Source organism: Lactuca virosa, chromosome 5 (genome assembly GCF_052849685.1).
Source record: "Lactuca virosa cultivar CGN04683 chromosome 5, Lactuca_virosa_CGN04683_v6, whole genome shotgun sequence".
NCBI lineage: Eukaryota > Viridiplantae > Streptophyta > Magnoliopsida > Asterales > Asteraceae > Lactuca > Lactuca virosa.
The window spans coordinates 256,651,136-256,677,744 of NC_136430.1; positions in this window are offsets into that span (position 1 = coordinate 256,651,136).

The following is a 26,609-nucleotide window of genomic DNA, read 5'->3' on the forward strand; positions in this document are numbered from 1 at the left end:
ATCATTGTGTGTGTACAAGTCTTCACTTGACACCTAGCAATCCTATTTCTTCAGTTCATCCAAACCACCAACTACAAGTGAGTTCATACCCCTTAATTAACCTTTTAAATGTTTTTAAATGCTTTTATGGGGGGGAATAAAAGTTGAACAATTATAGTTATTATATCAATCACATGTGATTAATAACTACCAAGCAAATGGTTTTCTTACTTTTCAAACTGTTTATCAAACTGTTTTACCTCAAACTGTTTTACAAACTCTTTTATTGTCAAATACATTTATCAAACTCTTTTAACTTATATTATGTGTATCTATATAAATATAGTTATATAAGTAGGAGTAAGAAGGACTTAGGACTGCTAGTCTACCCTGCTTCCTGTTCTTGTTTGATTGTGGTCTTAGGGTATCAAGGTTAGTTGTCCGAGGGTCGTTTGAATCCTAGTTATATATTATGTATATGTATATAGATATAAAAGCTTTGTTATCAACCTCTTCTAACTTATAGTATGTGTATCTATATAAATATAGTTATATAAGTAGGATTGGAAGGACTTAGGACTGCTAGTCTACCCTACTTCCTGTTCTTGTTTGATTGTGGTCTTAGGGTATCAAGGTTAGTTGTCCGAGGGTCGTTTGAATCCTAGTTATATATTATGTATATGTATATAGATATAAAAGGTTTTCCTTCATTCAAGTCCATACCCTTGGGTAGCAAGGGTATACAAACATGTTCATACATTGCTAGTAAGCTACCATAGGGGTAGTTTAGGAAGATATTATTACTAGAACGATGAAACATACAATGAGTCAGTTCATACATGAGTCAATACATACTATAATGAGAAACAAACATGAAACAGAGTGATGAGAAACAAACATACAGGCTAGACAGAGAAAGAACACACAATACAGCTAGCACACAATTCACATAACATTTACATTAATACATTTATGTGAGCCATTAAACAGGGCATGGCACTACCTGTCATGACTGTTTTTGTATCAGAATCTCGTTAATTGGGGAGCGTATGAGTTTGTGTATAGATCTATACTGGATTGACTATCCTACACCTTGCTGCTCGCTACAGTGGGACTTGCAAGTCTACGGGTGCCAAACGTCATTTTTGTGGCATCTTACATTGTCACCTTACTATTGAGTCGGTAGCAAGATACAGGCCGATCACATGTTACCTTAAAATATACAATTGGCTTAAGGTAGTTAGTACAGCAGTAGTTTCATAATGCTACATTAAAGTACTATAACATTTTCCCTTTACATTTTACTTTGTGATTTCACACAATAAACAATAATGTAAAAACTATATTTTTGGTTAATGATAGTCGGATTTGGGAAAATACTCACTTTTATAAAAGATACACGCACAGACACTAGATGCCTTGGTAGAAGGCTACTTTTAGTAGGAAACATAGGGTTTTCTAGGATAGTTCAAACAAATACAAAACTTTTACAAACACACAGTACATCTTACAAAACATCTTACAAATGCTTTCATACAAACACATACACTAATATACTTATGAACTCACCAGCTCTAAAGCTGATAAACTCTTTCAAAATCACTTGTATTCTCAGGTCACCAGTAGACAGGTACCGGAGCCAGGTTTTGAGAAGATGGAGCTCGTTCAAGACTCATCTTATATTTTTGATGTATATTGTTTTAGTGTCTTTAAAACTTAACGGAACACACTTGTATGAAATTATATTATTAATGCAATGGATGATGTTGTTGCTTGTTTACTACTTGCATTGTTGTGATACTGTACATGACGTCCTCCACCCCAGAACGTTTCCGCCGTTCATTTGGTTTTGAGGGTGTGACAGATTGGTATCAGAGCATTGTTTATAGTGAATCGAGTGTATCAACCCATAAAAGATATACGAACTATAAACACAAGCGGGATTTAAAATACTCTGATGAAGAGTTTATACTTTAAATAATAAAATATTTAATAAAGTATATATACCTGCATTCATACTAAAATCAGTGTCACTAGGACAGAACAAAAGTATTACAATTGTTGGACAGCACAAGCAGACTTAGAGACATATGGTCAACCCTGGGAAGATGTAGCCTGATCAACTACATTATCCGAGGAGTGATTAGCATGTGCCTAAGTATGGTTGTGAGGTAGCAACAAGTCTAAAAACTTACCAACACATCTACAACAAGAACAGTAGAACAAAACATTAAACTTAAAATACTATAGGAGTATTTTGTGTTACTATAATTACTTATTCGAGAACTAAAGGTCTTTATTAGTATATCAATGGTTGTTTAGTGGATACACTAAAGTTATATGTGCTAGGATGTTATAGACTTAGAATCTGTGATCTTTGCCTTACTTCCTTTTCCTTGTTTGTTTGTGGGCTTAGGGTTAGGGTTACTTATTCGAAGGTCTATCCCGTCTGTATGACATATAACTGGTATGCTTTAAACAAGTATTAAGGCAACTGATAAAGATCATCATATAATTATTTATTTAGTTAGTTAGTTTAATTTAGTTATTTCTTATATCCCTTTTCTCGCGTAGATTTAATGGCTGGATTTTATCTTCCCGGAGACCCGTACTATCCCAACCACGACAACGCAGAATGGCTGGAAGAAGAACCAGAAGATAATCACCCAATTCCTTTAGATGATTATGAAGCTGAAGGTTTTTCGGATGGTTCCGACTCGGAGCCAGAAGTCAACAACCAACCCCCAGCTGTTCAAAACCCAAACCCTCGTCCCGCATTTCAAGGACCCACACCTATGTGGGCCACAAACTTGAATAGGTGGAGTCAGGAACAAGGTCAACCTTTTCCCTACAATGGAGACAGAAGCTTCTACAACATTACTGATGGAGGTTCAGCTGATAGGGTCCTACCTATCATGGTTCGTAGGATTGCTCGGAACACCGAGCAGGGTCGAGCAGCTATCGACCGGGTAGTAGAAGTGGATGCCAATTCTGGTATTAACACTGTCCGCATTCGCCAGCTGGAGTCCGCTCATGAAAGGGCTCAGGTTAGCAATGCAATGCTTCAGAGGGAACTTGCTGCAACCCGAGCCGAAGTCAGGGAACTTCGAGCTCAGCAAGCAAGGTCTGACAGGTGTGTGAGGGACATAGAGCACCTCCTATCTGATTCAAGGACTCACTCAAGTAGTTCTCGTCGTCGTTAAAATCTTACCGACTTCTCTTTTGGATATAACTTAGTTATGTAAAAACTTAAGTCTAATTTCCTATCCTTATAAATCTTAGACCTGCTAGGTTTTGATTAGGTAGTATGCTGTCAAAATTTTCCCATCTTGGATGATGTAAGACCTACTTCTAGGTCATTTTTCCCCAAACTCATTACATCTGTAATTCCAATATCTTTGACAGATATAAAAATCTAATGGAAATTATTATCCAAATGCTTTCATCTTCATTCAAGTATTCCATTTAATTATGCTGTTGGGCTATGGAGAGTTAGTCCATGAGTCATTCTCATCAATGTTCATGTCAAATTCTTATCAATATCTTATTCATTCTAAACTTTCAGCTAAAAGATGCCTCCACGTAAGTCAACAAGACGTAATCCTCCACCACCTATTCCTCAATTTGATACAGCAGCCCTCAATGCTGCTGTAGCTGCGGCTGTGGCAACAGCCATGGCTGAATATCATTCTTCAAGTTCCACTGGAGGAGGGACTCCTATTCCAACAATACAGGTTGAAACCCCTGTGCGCTCGAGAGAGTGCTCCTACAAAGATTTTACAAACTGCAAGCCATTATCCTTCAGAGGAACTGGCGGAGTCATTGTACTCTCGCAATGGTTTGAGAAAACCGAATCGGTTTTCGCAATCTGCTCCTGTCCAGAAGGGAGCAAGGTGAAGTTCGCTGCTTGCACCTTTGAAACCAGAGCCCTAACATGGTGGAATAGCCATGTTAAGTCACTATCTCTTTCAGTGGCAAATGATATGGGTTGGGATACTTTAAAAGACCTCATGATTGAGGAGTACTGCCCGAGGGGCGAGATCCAAAAGCTGGAGGAAGAACTTTGGCGCCTAACCATGAAAGGCACCGACATCGTAGCATATACCGCCAGGTTCTGCGAACTGGTGGCCCTCTGTCCCAACATGATTCATACAGAGGGAAAGAAGATCGAGAGGTATATATGGGGGCTGGTGCCACCATACCAGGGAAATGTATTGTCATCACGCCCTACTACATTTGATAGTGCCAAGCGATTGGCACAGCAACTAGTTGACCACGGGGCCCGTAACCCGGCTGCAACAACCACCCTGGCCATCTCAGAAACCGCCAGAACTGCAGAGTCCAAGCGGAAATTCTGGGATGACAAGAAAAAGAAGAAGGCTGCGAAGAAACAGCAGACGGTGGCAGTTCATAGTACGACAGCACCTGCCACTGCTGCTATCCCAATAAAGCAGTATTCTGGAAGTTTGCCTTTATGCAACAAGTGTAACTACCATCATATGGGAGCCTGTCGGGACATGCAGTGTGTAAACTGCAACAGGAAGGGGCATACAGCCCGTTTCTGTAAATCTCCGGCAACGCCAATCACCCAAGTCCCCGGCGCTGGAGTGGGCTAAGCTTGCTACAACTGTGGCGATGTGGGCCACTACAAGAGGAACTGCCCCAAGGCAGGGAATGTCGGTGGAGTAGGAAGAGTTCTGGCTATAGGCCATGAGGAGGCGGTTGCCGACCCCACCGTGGTCACTGGTACGTTTCTCCTCGACAACTCTTATGCTTGTATACTATTTGATAGTGGAGCGGAGAGAAGCTTCGTGAATCAGAAATTTGCTCAGTTACTTAAGAAAAAATCACGAGCACTCAAAGAACCGTTCACAGTAGAAATAGCTAAGGGGAAGACAGAGAGCACTAGCTGCATTTACATAGGGTGTACCTTAACTTTAGATAGCCATTCATTCTCGATCGATCTCATGCCAGTCTCAATTAAAAGTTTCGACATCATCATTGGCATGGATTGGTTGAGTCTTCAGCGTGCCGACATCATGTGTTACGAAAAGGCAGTCCGCCTTAATCTTTCGTCTGGCGAAACCCTAGTAGTTTATGGCGACAAACCCGGCACAAACCTTCGTATCATCTCGAGCATTCAAGCTCAGAAATTCTTGCAAAAGGAATGTCGCGCATTCCTTGCTCATGTGGTCGATGTGAGCCAAGAAGCGAAAGACATCAAGAACATTCCAGTAGTACACGACTTTCCCGACATCTTTCCAGAAGAGCTACCAGGATTACCTCCGCAACGACAAGTCGAGTTCAGAATCGACTTAGTTCCAGGGGCTACCCCAGTAGCCAAATCGCCTTATCGTCTAGCACCTGCAGAGATGCAAGAACTATCCTGTCAACTTAACGAACTGCTCAGCAAGGGCTTTATAAGACCGAGCTTCTCACCCTGGGGAGCTCCAGTCTTGTTCATCAAGAAGAAAGACGGATCTTTTCGTATGTGCATCGACTACAGGGAGCTCAACAAACTGACCGTCAAGAATCGTTATCCTTTGCCTCGGATAGACGATTTATTAGATCAACTTCAAGGGGCGAATTTCTTTTCTAAAATCGACTTAAGATCCGGATATCACCAGTTACGAGTGCTAGGGGAGGATGTTCCAAAGACAGCCTTCCGAACTCGTTATGGGCACTACGAATTCGTAGTGATGCCGTTCGGATTAACAAACGCGCCCACTGTATTCATGGACTTAATGAATAGGGTGTGTCGTCCTTACTTGGATCAGTTCGTCATCGTCTTCATCGATGACATACTTATCTACTCTCGTAGTAAGGAAGAACATAGTCGACATCTGCGACAAGTCTTAGAAACCCTGCGCGCGGAGAAGCTTGTTGCGAAATTCTCGAAATGAGAATTTTGGATCCGACGAGTCGAGTTCTTAGGGCACGTGGTTAACGAAGAGGGAATCCACGTAGACCCATCCAAAATCAAAGCCATTGAGAGCTGGTCAGCACCGAAGACGCCTACATAAATTCGTGAATTTCTAGGCCTCGCTGGCTACTATCGCCGGTTCATTCAGAACTTCTCCCGCATTGCAAAGCCTCTTACAATGCTTACCCAGAAGGGCGTACCCTTTGACTGGGAAGAAAAGCAGGAGAGAGCGTTCCAAACGCTCAAACGAGCCTTATGAACTGCACCAATACTATCCCTCCCCGAAGGAATAGAAGACTTCGTTGTCTATTGCGATGCATCGAACCAAGGTCTCGGATGTGTTCTGATGCAGCGAGGTAAGGTCATCGCCTATGCCTCGAGGCAGCTGAAAACACATGAGGTCAACTATACGACGCACGATCTTGAAGTAGGAGCAGTTGTATTTTCTCTAAAGATCTGGAGACACTACCTGTACGGTACGAAGAGCACAATCTTTACAGACCACAAGAGCTTACAACACATATTCGATCAGAAGGAGCTCAACATGAGACAACGACGGTGGGTCGAGCTACTCAGTGACTACGAATGCGAAATTCGTTATCATCCCGGCAAGGCCAATGTAGTAGCTGACGCCCTAAGTCGGAAAGAATATTCTGGTCGTAAAGTCAAGTCATTGACTATGACTATCCATTCACACTTGTCCACACAAATATAGGCAGCTCAGCTCGACGCTTTGAAGCCTGAAAATGTGACCAGTGAATCCCTGCGAGGGATGGATAAGAACTTGGAAGTTAAGGGTGGCGGAGCTTTTTATCTCATGGATCGGATCTGGACCCCGAAACTAGGCGGTTTCAGAGACTTGGTCATGAATGACGCGCACAATACTCGTTATTCCGTTCACCCAGGTTCAGATAAGATGTATCTGGATCTTAAAAAGTTATACTGGTGGCCTAACATGAAAGCAGAGATTGCTACCTTCGTAAGTAAATGCCTTACTTGCGCAAAGGTCAAGGTCGAGTACCAGAAACCCTCAGGTCTTCTTCAACAGCCTGAGATCCCAGAATGGAAGTGGGAGCGGATCACTATGGATTTCATAACCAAGTTGCCCAAGACAACGGGTGGACTTGATACCATATGGGTCATCGTCGACAGATTGACCAAGTCCGCGTACTTCCTGCCTATCAAAGAGACAGACAAGATGGAGAAGCTTACAAGAACTTACATTAGAGAGATTGTACATCTGCATGGTGTTCCTATATCCATTATCTCGGACAGAGATAGTAGGTTCACTTCTAGGTTCTGGCAATCACTACAAGGTTCCTTAGGAACTAGGCTAGACATGAGTACAGCCTACCATCCGCAGACAGACGGGCAAAGTGAGAGGACTATCCAAACCTTAGAGGACATGTTGCGAGCCTATGTGATCGACTTTGGGAAAACATGGGATACTCATTTACCCCTTGTAGAATTTTCCTACAACAAAAATTATCACACAAGCATAAAGGCTGCTCCATTCGAGGCCCTCTATGGCCGAAAGTGCAGATCCCCTCTGTGCTGGGCTGAGGTGGGTGATACCCAGTTAGCTAAGGCACGAGTTCCTCAAAGCACTCTCACAGGTCCAGAGATCATACGGGAAACGACGGAGAAGATCGTTCAGATCCGTGAACGATTGAAAGCCTCCAGAGACCGACAGAAAAGCTACGCTGATAAACGAAGGAAACCGTTGGAATTCCAGGTGGGCGACCAGGTTCTATTGAAAGTCTCACCCTGGAAAGGCTTAATATGCTTTGGAAAGCGTGGAAAGCTAAATCCAAGGTACATTGGGCCTTTCGAGATTCTTGCCAGAATCGGCCCTGTAGCTTACAAACTTAACTTACCAAGCGAACTCAGTAACGTACATTCTACCTTCCACGTCTCGAACTTGAAAAAGTGTCTGTCCGACGAGACTCTTGTAATCCCACTAGACGAGATCGAGATCAACGAGAGCCTCAACTTCGTGGAAGAACCAGTAGAGATCATGGACCGGGAGGTCAAGCAAACGAAACAAAACCGCATCCCGATAGAAGGTTTGCTGGAACGCCAAGCGAGGACCTGAATTCACTTGGGAGCGAGAGGATCAGATGAAGCTGAAATATCCTCGTCTTTTTACATAGTTCCTTGTAACTACTTATTTGCTTAAATTCTAATTTCAGGACGAAATTCCTTCTAAGGAGGGGATGATGTGACAACCCAAAATTTCTATTCTGTACAACATGTCAATTCAATAGAAGTCAAATCAGTTACAGTTAAATTTTCAGACTTTTTGGATTAAGTTTGATTATTTTAGGATTTACACTTTAGGAGATACGAGGAGAAAGGATGCCCTAGGGTTATAGTGCAACACTGTTATTCCTAAACTTCAAGAAATTGGAGTTTACTGCCGGAATAAAATAGTTTCAGCCAAAAACCCAGAAATTTGGAGTATATATATGACACTTGTCATTTTATGTCATTTTTCCAAATTTCTCAAGAACAAATATCAAATCCTCTCAAGTATCATCCCGAGATTAATCCCAGATCTCGATCTAGTAAGTGTTTTCAACCATTTCAAGTTAGTAGATCACTTAATCTAGTGTTTTAACACCTTTCTAACCGTGAAATCATTCCAAAAGGTTGATTCTTCCATTTTCACCAAGAACACCAAGAACACACACTAAGTGTTCTTGGCATTTTGGCTCATTTCAAGCTTCCATATAGTAAGTACTTCTATCCTAGAGTGTGTTTAAGCTTGCTATACTTCATTATAACATGAAATCATCCAAGAAACACCAAGAAAATGGTGTTTACGGTCCACGAACATTCTTGAACCGTAAACCCATTTTAAGGGACCAAAATGTCCCTAGTCCCTTCATAAGCCTATGTAACTAACTTGGATCCTTACCTTGATGTGTTAAGGACATGAAATCATCAAAATACCAACATCCATAAGGGTTTACGACCGTAAACCCAAAGGGATGTGGTCTTTGGACCGTAAACTCCAAATAGGAGTGAAATGGTGCCCTAGCTTCTTCCTTAGGCTTATACTTCAAGTGGAAACACTTCAATGGACTTAGAAACCTTCAAATCAACAAATGGTCAAAAGAGGGGGAGTTTACGGCCGTAAACTCTAGGGTTTACGACCGTAAACCCATTGGGTTGAGGTCACAAAACCGTAAACTCAAGTTAGGGTTTCTTTTGAACCCTAAACCCTATAGCATTGTTCTACAACACTTAGATGCATTCCTTGAGACTTATAACACTTATATAAGGTGTTTAACTTGTCTTAGGATGTCTTAACTTTGCTAATTAGTTGTTTAAGGTCTAATTAGATACATATATGTTGTATTTATATGTTAAATAGGATCATTGTGTCTGTACAAGTCTTCACTTGACACCTAGCAATCCTATTTCTTCAGTTCATCCAAACCACCAACTACAAGTGAGTTCATACCCCTTAATTAACCTTTTAAATGTTTTTAAATGCTTTTATGGGGGGGGGGGGAATACAAGTTGAACAATTATAGTTATTATATCAATCACATGTGATTAATAACTACCAAGCAAATGGTTTTCTTACTTTTCAAACTGTTTATCAAACTGTTTTACCTCAAACTGTTTTACAAACTCTTTTATTGTCAAATACATTTATCAAACTCTTTTAACTTATATTATGTGTATCTATATAAATATAGTTATATAAGTAGGAGTAAGAAGGACTTAGGACTGCTAGTCTACCCTGCTTCCTGTTCTTGTTTGATTGTGGTCTTAGGGTATCAAGGTTAGTTGTCCGAGGGTCGTTTGAATCCTAGTTATATATTATGTATATGTATATAGATATAAAAGCTTTGTTATCAACCTCTTCTAACTTATAGTATGTGTATCTATATAAATATAGTTATATAAGTAGGATTGGAAGGACTTAGGACTGCTAGTCTACCCTACTTCCTGTTCTTGTTTGATTGTGGTCTTAGGGTATCAAGGTTAGTTGTCCGAGGGTCGTTTGAATCCTAGTTATATATTATGTATATGTATATAGATATAAAAGGTTTTCCTTCATTCAAGTCCATACCCTTGGGTAGCAAGGGTATACAAACATGTTCATACATTGCTAGTAAGCTACCATAGGGGTAGTTTAGGAAGATATTATTACTAGAACGATGAAACATACAATGAGTCAGTTCATACATGAGTCAATACATACTATAATGAGAAACAAACATGAAACAGAGTGATGAGAAACAAACATACAGGCTAGACAGAGAAAGAACATACAATACAGCTAGCACACAATTCACATAACATTTACATTAATACATTTATGTGAGCCATTAAACAGGGCATGTCACTACCTGCCATGACTGTTTTTATATCAGAATCTCCTTAATTGGGGAGCGTATGAGTTTGTGTATAGATCTATACTGGATTGACTATCCTACACCTTGCTGCTCGCTACAGTGGGACTTGCAAGTCTACGGGTGCCAAACGTCATTTTTGTGGCATCTTACATTGTCACTTTACTATTGAGTCGGTAGCAAGATACAGGCCGATCACATGTTACCTTAAAATATATAATTGGCTTAAGGTAGTTAGTACAGCAGTAGTTTCATAATGCTACATTAAAGTACTATAACATTTTCCCTTTACATTTTACTTTGTGATTTCACACAATAAACAATAATGTAAAAACTATATTTTTGGTTAATGATAGTCGGATTTGGGAAAATACTCACTTTTATAAAAGATACACGCACAGACACTAGATGCCTTGGTAGAAGGCTACTTTTAGTAGGAAACATAGGTTTTTCTAGGATAGTTCAAACAAATACAAAACTTTTACAAACACACAGTACATCTTACAAAACATCTTACAAATGCTTTCATACAAACACATACACTAATATACTTATGAACTCACCAGCTCTAAAGCTGATAAACTCTTTCAAAATCACTTATATTCTCAGGTCACCAGTAGACAGGTACCGGAGCCAGGTTTTGAGAAGCTGGAGCTCGTTCAAGACTCATCTTATATTTTTGATGTATATTGTTTTAGTGTCTTTAAAACTTAACGGAACACACTTGTATGAAATTATATTATTAATGCAATGGATGATGTTGTTGCTTGTTTACTACTTGCATTGTTGTGATACTGTACATGACGTCCTCCACCCCAGAACGTTTCCGCCGTTCATTTGGTTTTGAGGGTGTGACATATACTTTTATATTGTTAAATGCATGCCTATATATGTATAGTTATATAAGCAATGTTTAAAGGACTTAGGAAGGCTAGCTCGCTCTAACTCCTTTTCCTTGTTTGGATGTGGCTTTAGGGTATCGGTTATCCGTCCGAAGGTCGTTTAAATATTGGTTATATATCATGTATACACATATAGTCATAAAAGTTCTATCAGCCAGTTCATTTCCTTTGGGTAGCAAAGGCATCCTTCTATTATTCATATACCTGAAACATTGTAACTATTATAGGAATAGTTAGGAGATTCTATTTACTCTTTCTAGTACGAAGAATTCCACAGGAGTCAGTTCATTCGTGAGTCTATACCATTATTTTAATACTTTAAATAGAATGTGACGTACTACTTCCCGATACGATGCTCCTAGTGCTATCACCTTGTAACCAGAGTCTCCTGGAGGGAGAGCGAACATCATGTGTATAGATCTATACGGGACAGACACTCCCACATCCTGACTGCTAGCTACAGTCCGAGCCGAATAGGCCCATGGGTGACATAATGTCACCATACTACGCATGACCTGGAGGGTCATCAGGTATTCGATCGTCAATCAGCATGGTTACATACGAGTTCACATTCACCCTTTTACTTACCTTTAGGCTTTCCTAGGCATCCTGCCTGGAGTCTATGTTTTATTTACCTTTAGGCTTTGCTAGGCATCCCACCTGGAGTCTATGTTTTATTTACCTTTAGGCTTTGCTAGGCATCCCGCTTGGAGTCTATGTTTTACTTACCTTTAGGCTTTGCTAGGCGTCCCGCCTGGAGTCTATGTTTTATTTACCTTTAGGCTTTGCGAGGCGTCCCGCCTGGAGTCTATGTTTTATTTACTTTTAGCCAGCAGTGTTACTGCTGAAGTAAAATATTATTCTTCCCTATTACTTTTTACTTGTGATTTTTCTCACAATTTCTTTAAAGTAAAAACTATATTTTGATAATGATAGTACCTTTAGGGGGAAAATACTCTGTAAACATATAACAGTTGGGTCTTGGTAGAAGACTGCTTTTAGTAGAGATACTCCTCGATTTAAAACATAAAACAATTGGGTCTTGGTAGAAGACTACTTTTATTTAGAAAATATAGGATTTTCTGGAAAGAATTCTAATACTCTGTAAATTCTAAACCACCATCTTTTATGAGATTATTTTGAAGAAAAACATGTATTTATACCAATGTCATTAAATACTTATGAATTCACCAGCATTTAAATATGCTGATACTCGCTTTCAAAATAACTTGTATTCTTAGGTCATCCGTAGACAGGTACATTCCGGGAGCTTTTGTGAAGACAGCCTTGTACCGAGCTGCATTATATGTTATTCTTTGTATTTACGTTTGATGTTGTTAAATGTAACCTATGTAAAATTATTACTATTAATGCAATGGTTGTTGTACTTTGATTACTATACTGCATATGTTGTGATACTTGACATGACGTCCTCCACCCCAGAACGTTTCCGCCGTTCTCGATTTTGGGGTGTGACAGTTTGGGGTTGCGAGGCTTTGGTAAGATGAGAGACTCACGACAAGCTCGAACCTCGTAGTGAGCGGTGTATCTTCATCGGCTACCCGCAAAAGTCCTTTCGATATCTCTTCTATAGACCGAGTGATAATGTTGTCTTCATTGCAAGGAGTGGGGTTTTCCGAGAGAGAGAACTCATAAGCCAAGGGGACAATGGGAGGCCAATTGATCTTGAAGAGATTCTAGAGTCGAGCGATGAAGGAACCTCTAACGTTGGCGCTCAACCCATGGAGGAAACTCCGGTTGAACCGGTTGACGAGTACTTACCTCTTAGCCGTTCCGAAAGAGTTAGGGTACAACCCCAGTTTTATGGTTTTCATATTACTATGGAAGGAGATACGTTCATTAGCAATTGTACACTAGTGAATTTGGACGAACCTAACAGCTATAAGGAAGCCATGGCAGGCCCGGAGTATGCGAAATAGAAAGAGGCGATGGACAACGAGATTCGGTCCATGTACGATAAACAAGTTTGGAGATTGGTTGATCATGTACCAGGTCGTAATATGGTCGGGTGCAAGTGGATCTTCAAGAAGAAGACCAACATGGATGGTGTCACACCCCAAAACCGGAACGGCGGAAACGTTCAGGGGTGGAGGACGCCATGTTTAGTATCACGAGATATGTATATGGTAAGCAAGTAATGAACAACCATTTCATTGTGCAAGAAAAGTGTTTACAATGTGTGTGTTCACAAAACATAGAATTCGTACACAAATAACAAAACAAGACTTGAAGCTATAATGCTTCATCTTCTGAATCCCCAGCACGAGCACGTTTCTTATAGTCTCCTGAGAATACAAGTTATTTGAAAGAGTTGATCAACAATTAAGCTGGTGAGTTCATAAGAGGTTAGTGATGTAAGTAAGTTGTAAAGTGTTGTTGAAAATGTAAATGTAAAATGTTGTAAGTTGTAAGTTCTGTTTTGAAAAGCTCGCCTGTTCCTCTAGAAAATCCTATATTTCCTACTTTGATGGAAGTTTAAGTAACATGACACTACAACCCTTTCTATGAGTACTAAGTGGGTACAAGTTATATACGACTCAGAGTAAACAAACAATTAATTGTGTGCATCTGCCCTAAGTTCACAACCAAACAAGGAACAGAAAGTAAGGCGGATAGCACACATCCCATTGGTTGTTAGATCATTGTCGTATATAGCCCTGGTGTATTCACTTGTTACTCATGGAGTTATTTGTAATGGTTCCTTTATATCTAATGAAAAGTTCTTTAAGAAAACCCTTATTTCTTAATATAAAATGGTGAATACAGTGACAACTTTTATAATAGCTTAGTTTATACTGATATATATAATCTAATATCGGATAGAAAGTTAACTGGGTAAATCTGCCCTAAGCTCACAACCAAACAAGGAACAGGAAGTAAGGCGGAAAGCACCCATCCAACTACCTACTGGGTATTAGTTTTATGTATGGTATTATAGAGTTACTCACCTAAGGTCCTTTAAATGTACTGGTTTAATAAAATGGATTAAACCCGTTACTGTGAAGTTTCTAGTTTTGAATACCAAAAGTACTGATGTTGGAAAGTATGTTTTGTACTTAGTAAAACTGTGCTTTGACTCTGTGTTCTATAACCTGACCCATACCTGGTACCCTTATGATGACTTGATGTATACTAAGCATACCTATATATAGAATCGGGTAGATAATAGATTGGGTGAATTCGTTCCAAGCCCACAACCAAACAAGGAACAGGAAATGAAGCGAAGAGCACACATCCTATTACCTGTCGGACCCTATTAGTATATATGTATCCTATGATGTATACATTAAGGAATCATAAGATTAGCATTATGGTCCTATCCTTTAATTGTAGCCTTCTACCAAGGCATCTTCTGTTATGTGCTAGACTCGACTAATACATTTGTCGTTTGTAAAAATGTATATTTTCCCTAGTTTATAACTCGAAAATAGATTGAGTTTGACTTTCAAGTGGTACCGTCACTTTATGAAAGTAATGGGAAAAGTAAGTACACAGCTGTCGTTTATAATGACAATGCGGATGTACTAATAACCTAAAAACGTATTTGTTTTATTACGGTTATAATGTGAAGGCTAGAACCCTTACTATACGCTCTCCCTGTCGGGAGATTAGTTGAACTAAACACGACCTCTGTAAATTCTTGCAAGCCATGTAATTCATATTAAAGTATATGATCATGTATACCCAATATAACTATCACCTTTTGTTTAAAACAATGAGTTAGTGATTCATTGGTATAGTTAGATCCTGTATGTGTGTTCTCATGCTATAGCAACCTTACTTGTTTGTTCTGTTTGTTTCTCTTTATTGTGTGTTCTCTCTGTATGGTATTGTTTGATTCTCTTCACTGTATGTTCTGTTATGGCATTGAATCTTTGTGTGCTTCATTGTACTAGAAGTAATGAATAGCATTATCCTAAACTATATCTATTATAGCTTACTAATGTTCTACTTGGACTGTTATTGAAAAGACTCATTTATCTACTAAGTTAAGCTTGTACTTTAAAAACAGAGTTTTGTATAACTAAAAAGTAACATAACTTTAAAAGAGTTTTGAAATGTTTTGACAACTTATAAGTGACATAAGTAACATTTTGAATGATGTTTATAACAAACATTTACACAATTATCATTGTGTTCAACTTGTATTCCCCCCCCCCTTAAAATAGTTAAAACAGTTAAAAGATTCATTACGGGGTATGAACTCACCTGATGTGGGTGATTCAAACGGGTATGCGTGTAAGGATGAGAAGTTCCACGAATGAAGTCCCGAGATACAATAAGTCCTAAATGACATATAAGGACACATATTGACATGAATATAGCGTTTATAAACAACTATATGAAAGGAAACACCTTCCGGGACTAGGAAACACCTTGATCAAATGTTGGAATCACATGTGATTCATCAAAGGAAAGTGAAATGGTACTAAAAGGTGTTTACGGTCATGAGACCAACTCTCATTGAGTTTATGGTCGTAAACCCATGAGTTTATGGCCGTAAACTCATGGCACTTTGACGATTTTGTGTTTTGAAACCTTACAAGTCATACTAAGCAATCCTACTTCATGTCTAAGCCTTAGGGAGTGTTTGTGACATCATTTCACTCCTAAATGGATTTTACGGCCCATGGACCACTTCTCCATGTGTTTATGGCCGTAAACCCATATGGATTATGGTCTTTTGATGTTTTGAAGTACTAAGCACATCGAGGTAAGGGTCTAGGCTAGTTTCCAAGGCTTGTAAGGGAATAGGGCACACTTTGGCACCATTTTTAGGGTTTACGGTCCAAGAACATCTTGGACCGTAAACACCTTTGATCTTAACTTTCTTAGGTGTTTTCTTGATGTTTAGAAGTGTAACAAGGCTTATAATTCTCTAGGATAGAAGTACTTACTAGGTAGAAGCTTGAAAAGGTGCTAAAAGTCCAAGAACACTAGTGTGTGTTCTTGGTGTTCTTGGTGAAACTTGAAGATGTACACTTTTGGAATGATTTCACGGATGGAAGTGTGTTAGATCACTAGATTAAGGTAGATATCAACTTACTAGGGCTTAGAAACACTTACAAGTTGAAGATTTTGAAGAAAAGTTGGATGATACTTGAGAGAGAAATGGCTCTACTCTTGGGAGTGTGAAAAAAAGTGAAAAATAAGCTAAGTGTCACTTATATAGTCAATAGGGTTTACGGCCCTAATACCATTTTGGGACCTTATAGCTACTTAATAAACCCTAGGGTATCCTCTCTCCTGATATTTATTGAAGTACTAACTTTAAAACACTCAAACTTATTCCAAAAAGCTTGAAAGTTAGCAGAACTGTTCTGACTTCTATTGAATTGAATGGCTGTACAAAATAGAATTTCCGGGTTGTCACATCATCCCCCCGTTAGAAGGAATTTCGTCCTGAAATTAGCCTTCTTCGCATTATTACTGGGGTTGCGCTCTTCTGATTGGCGGAATACCCACTCGTAGACTTGGCAAGTTTGCCCTTTTGTTCATGATAGGATTCATACTTGGTCCATCTATCATTACCTCGTGTATACAAGTCGTATATAATTAGGGTTAGTAAGACGGTCGGATGTGCGACTCTACCCCAGGTCCACAACCAAACGAGGAACAGGAGATAGGGCAGAAACACACATACTAAATCTGCGTAATCATAATCATATACCACCCTCGCGTATACACTTAATAGTAATAGGTGGGCTGTATTCGTCCTTAGCCTCTGTGCTCGAACTCGGTCCGTTGGACGAGAGGTATTTCGTGACGGTCTGCGAACATCTAACGATAAGGCTTCGAAGGACAAAGTACTCTTCGCCCGAGTACTTCGGGGTTTAGAATACGAAAGATAAAATTTAGGTTTCAGTCGAACCTTCGATACGAATGACTAAAGTTTCGAGAACTTGCCGATCGAGGCGATAGAAACATATGAACTCAGTATGGTGAGGACCACGCCAACTCATGATGAATGAAAACAACGGACTCTATACCAAAAAAGTTTTGGTCAAATGAAAGAAACGTCTGCTATACGACGATGTATCCCTTGTATGCTCGATACTGTACTCCTAGTATGTTCGACAATGTACTCTTTGTAATTGTTCCCGTGTTTTCATGTTTTCTAATTGAAGTTAACACTCCTACGTATCGTACCACTATGTGTGCATACATACGAACAAAAGTGTTCTACCAACTGGTGGGGATACTTTATATCATAATCCTCCTTGGTACCACTACCGTCGCCTGCCATATACTAGTTATGAATTTCTAAGATGAACCAGGCAGTCGACTGAGTAACTCTGCCTCAAATCCCCAACCATTTAGGGAAAATGGGGACCTAAGCGGAGTCACTCACTCTAAGTCTGCAACATCTTAGTTGTTCACAACCTTGATGTACATGGTATGCCATAATAGCTTCTCAAAACGGATCTTTTAGTTCTCTTGATTATTGCGACCTATCTCGACAAGTGAGTTGTTATAGTTACTTTTAAGTGTTATCCCCAAATTTTAATCTTATATGAATATAAATTAATTTTAAAAGTAATTACTATTTTGAAAACGTACCACTACTCGTCGACGACTCCGGGGTAGATTCTCCTGCGGTGATCATCAGAATGCGTCCATCCGCTCCTGAGTTCCTTACTATTGGGCAGTCCCTCTGACGGTGTCCAGTCTCACCACAGCCATAGCAGGCTTGGTTTTCTTCAGCTCCGAGGACTTGGGAGATCGGTTGAGCCGGTGCCCTGCAGTAACGGACGGTGTGTACCTTTCTGTGGCATTTCAGACACTGCATTTCCCGGCACACTCCGGTGTGGTGAAAGTTGCATTTTCCACACTCCGGAAGGTTCCCAGCATATCGGCTGGCAGGTGCTGAAGCAGTAGGTGTCGTAGCGGCGTACATAGTACTCGCTCGTTGTTCTTGCGGGGTGTCTTGTGTTGTTCGCTTCTTCTTCCTCTTGTTCCCCAACTTCTGTTTATAGTCCTCGTCCCCCGATGGCTCGGGAATAAGGACTTTTACACCATGGCGGACTCCATGGTCGATGAGTCGCTGAGCCAGGCGTTTAGCACTATCGAACGTGACTGGGTTAGAAGATAACACATTTCCTTGGGTCGGAGCAGTCAGACCCCAAATGTATCTTTCTATCTTCTTGCTCTCCGAGGTAATCATCCCGGGGCATAGAGCTGCTAGTTCGCTGAACCGGTCCGTGTAGGTCACTATGTCTGAGCCGACCATAGTGAGATCCCACAGCTCTTGTTCTAGTTTTTGAATCTCGCCTAACGGGCAGTATTCCTCCCGTATTAACTCTTTTTGGTTTTCCCAACCTATTGAGTTTGCCACTGATAGGGTCAGTGACTTAACATGACTGTTCCACCATGCTAGGGCCTTGCCAGAGAAGGTGCAGACAGCAAACTTCACTTTGCTTCCTTCTGGGCATAAACAGATTTCGAAGATCGGCTCGGTTTTCTCGAACCATTGCATGAGGGTAATGACTCCTTCAGTCCCTTTAAAGGACAAGGGCTGGCATCTGGTGAAGTCCTTGTAGGAGAACTCTCCCGGGCGTACAGGGACTTCTACTTGAGTAGAATCAGTAGGCGTTCCACCTCCACTGGTACTGATGGAGTGATATTGCGCCATGGCTGTTGCCACAGCCACAGTTACTGTAGCGTTTATAGCTGCCATATCAACTTGCGAAGGAGGCGGTATTGGAGTTATCAGAGTAGTGCGTCTGATAGATTTGCGAGGAGGCATCTTTGCTAAAAGAATACAAAGATGAGACGAAATAAGTCTAAAGCAATGGACACAAGCCGAAAGCTAAAAAGGCAAGGTTATCCTAGTTCTGGATGTATCAGGTCCTGGCTTCCACAGGATTCTAGAAATAATTCATAAAAGAGTCTATACCTAATAAACTCTATGAATTTGAAATAACTATCCTCGAATGAATATCTGTTTCCTGAATAACTGTTACCAGCTACATGTATGAAAATAATCTTAACAAATAATGTGAGCAGTGTTTCCACTCGCTCATTAAATTAACCAGATTATTATTTATTAGTGTGACGTGTAAGACGTTTTGGTTACTTCGCCTGATCCCTGTTTGCAAACTTCTCATGAACTTGTTCTTGTTCCTCCTGAACTCTTCTGTTGTATACTATGAGGGAGTGGTTACATCTATCTGGGCTTGTCGTGCGAGAATGAAAGTGACTAAAGAATCTATGAGCTTTAAGGTAACTTTATGGGGTGATCTGTCACACCCCGAAACCGATGGCGGAAACGTTCCGGGGCGGAGTGACGTCATGTAGAGTATCACAACCAATGTACATAGCAAGCATAGTAAACACAACCATTACATTACATGAGGAAGTTTTTTACATTTGTTTGAAAATAAAGTACTACAAGTTTTCTTAGATACATTGGTTAGAACAAAAGTAAAGACGAGTCTTCTATGTGCTCCGTCTTCTCCAAAAAGTTATTAGGAGTACCTGTCTATGGATGCCCTGAGAATACAAACAGTTTTTAAAATATCAGCATAAAGCTGGTGAGTTCATAAGCGGTTTGTTTTCTGGAAAAAGATTCAGTTTCCTTTAGTTTTATGAACAGTTGATATCCGAGAAAATCCCGTATTTTCTTATAAAAGTAGTTTGGTTATCCCTTTGTTACACAATTTGAATTAAGAAAATCCTGCAAGTTTCCTTATGAAAATATGATTTGATTTCTCATTAGATGTACTATACAACCTTGTTTATAAAAAGTTACGTTATCCCAAGAAAACCCTATGATTTCTTATGAAAAATATACGCTGGTTATCGATTCTGAAATGATGTGTACAAGTATCTACCATACTTGTATCGATTAAGTGAAGCATACTGAATGACTAGTTATCCCGTGGTAAACGTGTTAGTTTTGACACGTACACAAAACTAATAAGTAAGTAGTGAACTAGTAGTAATCAAAGACAGTTTTTACTAGGAGGCTAGTTCACTAGGTTCGTTATTACTTTATCAGTAAATCTCCATTATCTAAGTTGTGAGTTCCATAACCATACGATAGACAAGATATGGCAATAAGAAGTCCATCATCATTTTATGACTTTTGTCACCCATGGACCTAACGATCATACTGTAGCTAGCAGCAGGGTGCGGGGTAGTCAGCGCCGTATAGATCTATACACTCAAGTCACGCTCTCCCTCCAAGAGATTCTGGTTACGGGAGTAGTCCTCCACTCTCGTATCCATGTGGAGTGTTACCGAGGACGTGTCTTCAATCATAAGAATAATGAACTTTACAAGTAATAGTATAGAAAATCCCGGTTTATGAAATGACATGAAATCCTTGTGAAATGTGAAAATGTAACATTTTATAATGAGTTTCACAATTGGTTTTGAAAACTAACTCCACGAGTTTGACGGTTGGTTAATACGGATTTCAATGTTTAAAACATATTGAACATGTAGTTATGTTATACGAAATAATAGATTTGAGTACAAGTTTCCTTGTACTTTTGCTTGTATTCCCCCCCTGAAAACATGAAAAACACAGAAAATGGTGTAGGGGTATGAACTCACCTGACGAGAATGTGCCGATTTAGTTGCTAAGTATCAGTTTAGGGCTTGAACACGCGTGAGGTTCCTATGTAACATGAAGAGATACATAATTGTATCTAATTAGACTTTGATTTACTAAGATAGTAGGATAATACACTTCGAGGCACGAAAACACTCCAATTCAAGTGTTAGGGATGGTACGGGTTGTATCTAAGGAGTGTAGGGCCTAGATAAGGTGTTTACTCTTCAAGTGTAAACCCTTAGGGGAGTTTACGGTTCAAAGACCACATCCCCCATGAGTTTACGGCCGTAAACTCATGGGTGATGTGTTCTTGGTTGATCAATGACCTTATCTTGCACTCGGGAGGGTTCTAAGGTTGATTCCATGGCTTAGGAAGTGATCGGGACATGAAATGGCCTAGGAATTAGGGTTTACGGTCCTTGGACCACCCTTGGGGAGTTTACGGTCGTAAACTCATGGGTTTACGGCCGTAAACCCACCCTTGTCCATGTTTGTCCATTCTCCATGTGTTTTGGTGGTTTGTAGGCCATTCATGCAAGTTCTAGACTCAAATACAAGCCATGCAAAGTGTTTGGAGCATTAAAACACCCTTGGAAGGTGTATACGGTTTTTGGGAGATGTTCCCAAACCGTAAACTCAAGTTTATGCTCATTTGGACATGTTTTAGGGTTCTAAGATCATCCAAGCAAGTTTCAAGGCCATTAGACATGCATTGGAAGGGTTAAGGAGCATCAAAACCCCATGAAAGGGTGTTTACGGTTCTTGAACATTCAAGAACCGTAAACTCATGTTCATGGCCAAAAAATCATGGTCTTGTGGTTCTAACTCCATGCATGTAAGGATCTAAGAATTAGAAGAGGTTTGGAAGGGTTTTGGGGCTTCAAAACCCCCATTGAAGGAGTTTACGGTTTTGGGAGGCTCCCCCAAACCGTAAACACATACTTTTGGTGATTTTTGGGAAGTTCAAACATAGATTTGCATGCATGATAGGATATAGAACTAGTTAGGAAGGATCACTTACCAAATTGGAGCTTGAAAGTGAAGATTTCTTGAGAGAGTTCGATTTCTAGAGAGAGAGTAAAGAGAGAAAGTTGAAGTGGGGAAAAGGGCTCAAAAGTGCCCACTCATCCTTTATATATGACTAGAGTTAGTGACCCGGTGGGAATACACCCAATACCGGCATTAAACCGAGCTTAATATTTTACCCGGGTAAATAACCATTACCCGCACTAGTCATAGTCTAGAAATTTTCAAAAGATTATTTAGAGTGTTTTCACTCAAATAAATATTTCGTTTTCAACACATAGGAAATTTTAATATAATAATTCTAAATGAATTATTTAATTTGAAAGTGAACGGAAAAACCCAAAATAAAATAAATTTTATTAACGGCATGGGTTGTGTTAACGGAATATCTTTCGGGTTGTCACATTATCCCCCCCGTTAGAGGAAATTTCGTCCCGACATTTAGAATTTAGATACAAATCATGGAATTGGAAAGAGATGCGGGTATTTCGTTTTCATCGATTCTTCGCGTTCCCAAGTGAATTCGGGTCCCCGCTTGGCGTTCCAGCGAACCTTCACTATCGGGATGCAGCTTTGTTTCGTTCGTTTGATCTCTCTATCCATGATTTCGATGGGCTCTTCCACGAAGTTCAGGTTTTCGTTGATTTCGATCTCATCCAGAGGAATCACAAGGGTCTCATCAGAAAGACACTTTTTAAGGTTTGAGACGTGGAAGACAGGGTGAATATTGCTAAGTTCATGAGGTAATCGGAGTCTGTAAGCCACGGGACCAATCCTGGCTAGGATTTCGAAAGGTCCTATGTACCTTGGGTTAAGTTTTCCACGCTTTCCGAAGCCTATCATGCCCTTCCAGGGTGAGACTTTCAACAAGACACGGTCTCCAACCTGGAATTCCAAGGGTTTTCGTCGTTTATCGGCGTAGCTCTTTTGTCTATCTCGGGAGGCCTTAAGTCGTTCTCGGATTTGTACGATCTTTTCAGTGGTTTCGCGGATGATTTCTGGACCAGTGAGAGTGCTGTCAGGGACTTGTCCCTTGACTAGCTGCGTGTCACCCACCTCAGCCCAGCACAGAGGGGATCTGCACTTGCGGCCATAGAGGGCTTCGAACGGCGCAACCTTGATGCTGGTATGGTAGCTGTTGTTATAAGAAAATTCAACCAAAGGAAGATGAGTATCACATGACGCGCCGAAGTCGATGACGCAGGCTCTCAACATGTCTTCCAAAGTTTGGATGGTTCTCTCACTCTGTCCATCTGTTTGAGGATGGTAGGCTGTGCTCATATCCAGCTTAGTTCCAAGAGCCTTCTGTAGTGACTGCCAGAACCTAGAAGTGAACCTGCTATCCCGATCGGAAATGATGGACACAGGTACACCGTGCAGTCGGACCACCTCTTGGATGTAGATTCGCGTGAGTCTTCCCATTTTGAAGTTTTCCTTGATAGGAAGGAAGTGAGCAGATTTGGTCAGTCGGTCGACAATTACCCAAATGGTGTCGTACCCACTCGGAGATTTGGGTAACTTGGTAATGAAATCCATAGTAATCATTTCCCATTTCCATTCAGGTATTTCGGGTTGTTGGAGTAGACCGGAGGGTTTTTGATATTCGACCTTCACTTTCGCGCAAGTCAGGCACTTGCCCACGAAGGTAGCGATTTCGGCCTTCATATTTGGCCACCAGTACAGTTTCTTGAGATCCAGGTACATCTTATCCGAACCTGGGTGTACGGAGTATTTAGTATTATGAGCTACGTTCATGACAACCTCTCTGAAGCCTCCAAAATTTGGGGTCCAGATCCGGTCCATGAAACAATAGACTCCGTCGTTTCTGATTTCAAGATTCTTATCCATTCCTCTCAGGGCTTCGCCTGACACGTTTTCTAGTCTTAAGGCTTCCAGCTGAGCCTCTTTGATTTGCGCGGATAAGTGGGAATGGATAGTCATAGTCAGTGCCTTCACCTTACGACCTGAGTATTCTTTCCGGCTGAGGGCATCTGCCACCACATTGGCCTTGCCGGGATGGTAGCGGATTTCACACTCGTAGTCGTTGAGTAGTTCAACCCATCGCCGTTGTCTCATGTTCAGCTCCTTTTGGTCGAGGATGTGCCGTAGACTTTTATGGTCAGTGAAGATAGCGCACTTAGTTCCGTAGATATAATGTCTCCAGATTTTTAATGCAAAGACCACTGCTCCTAATTCTAGGTCGTGAGTCGTGTAGTTGACTTCGTGTGCTTTCAGTTGTCTGGAGGCATAGGCGATGACCTTGCCTCGTTGCATTAGGACACAACCGAGACCTTGATTGGACGCATCGCTGTAGACAACGAAGTCTTCCGTCCCATCGGGAAGGGACAGGATAGGTGCGCTGCACAAGGCTCGCTTCAGTGTTTGGAACGCAGCGTCTTGCTTTTCGCTCCAACAAAAGGGTACACCCTTCTGAGTTAGAGTGGTTAAGGGTTTGGCAATTTTGGAGAAATTTTGGATAAATCGGCGATAGTAGCCAGCGAGACCCAAGAATTGACGGATTTCGGTGGGTGTCTTCGGTGCTGACCAGTTTTCTATCGCTTTGATCTTGGAAGGATCCACGTGTATGCCCTCCTTTCTTACCACGTGACCAAGGAAAGTAACCTTCCGGATCCAGAATTCACATTTGGAGAATTTCGCGTACAGTTGCTCCGATCTAAGAGTTTCCAACACTAGCCTCAAGTGTTGTTTGTGATCCCCTTCGCTTTTGGAATAGACAAGTATGTCGTCGATGAACACGATAACAAACTTGTCCAGAAATGGACGACACACCCGGTTCATCAAATCCATGAACACTGTCGGCGCGTTGGTTAGACCGAAGGGCATAACTACGAATTCGTAGTGACCATATCGAGTCCGAAAGGCTGTTTTGGGAACGTCACCCTCATGGACTCGCAGCTGATGGTACCCTGATCTTAAATCGATTTTGGAAAAGTAGCTAGCTCCTTGAAGTTGATCGAAGAGGTCGTCTATTCGAGGAAGAGGATAGCGGTTTTTGATCGTGAGCTTGTTCAGCTCTCGGTAATCGATACACATTCGAAAAGATCCATCTTTCTTTTTCACGAATAAGATCGGGGCTCCCCACAGCGAGGAACTCGGTCTGATGAATCCTTTACTGAGCAGCTCATTGAGCTGACTAGATAACTCCTGCATTTCTGCCGGAGCTAATCGATAAGGAGATTTGGCTACGGGGGTAGCTCCGGGGATTAAGTCGATACGAAACTCGACTTGGCGTTCGGGAGGGATTCCTGGGAGATCTTCTGGAAAGACATCGGAAAAGTTGCAGATTTCGGGGATGCTCTCGAGGTCTTTAACTTCCTGTTTTTCGTTAACGACATGGGCTAGGATTGCATGACACTCCTTCCGCAGGAGTTTCTGGGCTTTGATGCACGAAATGATGCGAAGATTTGAACTGAGTTTATCCCCGTAGATTACGAGAGTTTCATCCGAAGGAAGATTGAGACGGATAGCTTTTTCGAAACAGAGGATGTCTGCACGATTGGGGCTCAACCAATCCATGCCAATGATGACATCAAAGCTTTTTATGGAGACTGGCATAAGGTCAATGAGAAATGAACGGTCGTTTAAGGATAGGGTACACCCTACGTATATCTCGTTAGTGCTCTCTTTCTTACCGTTAGCCATTTCGACGGTAAACTTTTCGGTTAATGGTTGGGATTTTTGTTTAAGAAATTGTTTGAATGCATGACTAACAAAGCTCCTTTCAGCACCAGAATCGAAAAGAATGCATGCATAAGAGTTGTCGAGGAGGAATGTACCCGTGACAACGGTGGGGTCAGTGACTGGCTCTTCTTGTCCCATGGTTAGAACTCTCCCGGTGTTGTTGGTTGTTGCTGCTTTGGGGCAGTCCCTCTTGAAATGTCCGACCTCCCCGCAGTTGTAGCAGGCTCGACCAACACCCGCTCCAGAGGCTTGATTTGTTGGTTGGGCTGGGGTTCTACAAAATCGCATCGTGTGCCCCTTTTTGCCACAGCTTGTGCATGACATCTCCCGGCACGGGCCGGGATTATGGTGGTAGTTACACTTGTCACACCGAGGAAGGGTGCCAGTGTACCTGCTGGTAGCAGCATGGGTGGCAGGAGTAGCAACAGGGGTAGTAGCAACGTGGACCGCCACAGTTTGCTGTTTCTTTGAGGATCCTTGCGAACCATGACCCTTTCGTTTCTTCCAGGATTTCTTCTTGTTTTCACCGCTCCCTTTAGCCGGATCAGAGGCGGGGGCTGTTTCCTCGGGATCGTCGCTATGATCAATCAGAATTTGTGCCAAACACTTGGCGCTATCGAAGGTTTCCGGCTCCGCAGACAAAACATTTCCCTTGGTTGGCTGGGTCAGCCCCCAAATGAATCGTTCGATCTTTTTGCTTTCCGGGGATATCATTCCCGGACAAAGGAGTGCTAGGTCCTCGAACCTAGAAGTGTAGGAGGCAATGTCAGAACCCTTCATCTTTAGGGTCCAGAGTTCGTGTTCGAGTTTCTGCATCTCGCCCCGTGGGCAATACTGGGCTATCATGAGTTCCTTCAGTTTGTCCCAACCCATGGCATTTGCCACTGGCAGGGTTAAGGACTTGACCCGGCCGTTCCACCAGGTTAATGCTTTGTTGAGGAAAATGCAAGCGGCGTACTTCACTTTGTTGGATTTGGAGACTGCGCAAATCTCGAATATGGACTCAATCTTTTCAAACCATTGAGTCAGAGCCATAACACCTCCTTTGTCGTTGAAAGATGTGGGTTTTGCGTTCATGAAGTCTTTATAGGAGCACTCCTTTTGGTGTCCCTGACCACTTTCCT